We start from the raw sequence: 2,114 nt of genomic DNA on the forward strand, positions 1-2,114 counted from the left end.
GAAGCACCCACCTCCATGGTCTGCGCATTAATCAAGGTCTTCCCACTAGTACAAAAATAAATTTCAACAACGCCTCCTATTTCTATTAGAGGCGGTCCACATAGGAAACTGTTTCTAACCATATCATTGGGCACTGCAGCTTATGAACCGCCTCTGAATTCTTAGAGCCGGTTCCTTTAAGTGAACCACCTCTGAAGCTCTATTTTCAGGGGTGGTTGTCCTTAGTGAGCCGACGCTGAAGATCCATGATTTCTAGAGGTGGTTCACTTAACACAACTGCACCAACAAATGAGTTATTTATTACAAGTAATTTGGCTGGTCGCTCCACCGGGACCATAACCAGATCCACTCCTTCCTGCTGCCGCCGCCCGACGACGCCACCGATGCCTTCTAGCGCCGCGCTGCCCAACTCCTCACCAACCTCCTCGCCGCTCTGCCCGACGACGTCCTCTCCCTCGCCTGGACGCGCAGCCTTGTCGACGCCTTCCTCCTCTGCCTTGAGGAGTTCCGCGCCCTGCTCTTCAGCTCCGGGGACGCGCCCACAGCGCGGCCCCCGCTTGACCGCCTCGTCACCGACTTCTTCGACTGCGCCGTCAAGGCGCTCGACCTCTGCAATGCCGTCCGCGACAGACTCGACCTCGTCCGCCAGTGGCGAAAGCACCTCGCCATCGCTTTAGCCGTCCTCGCCTCCTCCTCCTCGCCACTGTCGCTCGGGGAGGCCCAGATCCGCCGCGCCCGCAAGGCGCTCATCGACCTCACCATCCTCATGCTCGACGACAGGGACGACGAGGGCGTCGTAGGCCAGCGCAACCGCTCCTTCGGCCACCCTGCCAACGCCACCAACGAAAAAGGCGCCCGTGGCCATGACCAGGGCCACCACCGCTGGAGCAGCAGCGGCGGGAGGCCTGCCCGTGCCCCGCCCACTGGACAACGCCACTGTAAACGAGTCTTTAGAGGCAGTTTATGTAACACAACCACCATTAGATTCACTCGGCAGACAAATATAGAGTCTCTTTCCATGGCACATAACACACAGCCTATACACAGGGACAGAGGCCGCACTATACCAACGTGTCATGCTATTCTTACACCATTCAAGGTATCCACTAACAAGCTAGAAAATATCTTCATACTGAGCTAAAGCTAGAACCATGTAGCCCTCATGGTTGTACTGTCAATCCCGGGTGATCACATACAGATAAGTCCTCAAGTTGCTAAAAAGTCATTTTTATCAATCGTTGCTTAAACATTAATCAAGTCACAAGATCATGGTCATAGAAAGAAAACCCAAACTATACTTGCCTTGATCAAAGTTCTTCTGCTACTCCTACTAATCGTCAAAGTATTGGTCTTGCTCACCAACGTACTGCTCACAGTCTATTCTTAATCATCAATCAACAACACACAAGCAATTGAAGACAACCATACATGAAGCAAATAAGCTATAATTAGAACAATACATAAACAGTAGAAAAACAAATATAAAAGTTTATAAAAACATCCTATGCATTGCTACGATCACATAGACGTAAAGATCACGAAAATCAGAATTAAAACAGAGAAGTTATGATTTTTTAAAGATTTCCTAAAGAAAAGTAATTAATTAAAAAAGGTCACGAAATTAAAAAGTTGCAAACTGGTTAAACAGTACTACTAACATATAGATCTCGTGAAGACGAATCTAACGCAATTTGAATGGGTCAAATCGGAGTTAAAATGAGCATTTTATGAGCAATTCAAAATCAATGGCAATTCGGTAAAGCGTATTTTGAAGTAAACCGACGTGAAATACCTATTCAAACAGACAAACCGTCTTCCTAGATGGCGCTTTGGACCGTGGGTTTATTCCCTAAACGAGCAGGGTCTCTTTAGCAAGATGCCAGCGAAGGGGTATCTTCTGTTCTTAGCCATTGGATCCAGATCAGACGGACGGGAAACGATTCGGGGGAGGAGCCGCCGCTATGGAGCTCGTCGGCTTTCTTCATTCAAACGATTCCGAGCACCTAAAATCAAAAGAAAAATACTAGGATGAGGAGGGGAGGATTGCGAACCCACCTAAGCTCTTAGCTCGAGCCAAGAGGGAGTAGAATCGTGTGCGGCCGTGGCGGATGAAC

General features: G+C 48.9%; 1 pseudogene; it reads right to left on the bottom strand.

Annotated features, from left to right (window-relative positions):
• On the bottom strand, positions 206–865 carry LOC110432612 (annotated as a pseudogene).

The sequence above is a fragment of the Sorghum bicolor genome, chromosome 2 (genome assembly GCF_000003195.3).
Source record: "Sorghum bicolor cultivar BTx623 chromosome 2, Sorghum_bicolor_NCBIv3, whole genome shotgun sequence".
NCBI lineage: Eukaryota > Viridiplantae > Streptophyta > Magnoliopsida > Poales > Poaceae > Sorghum > Sorghum bicolor.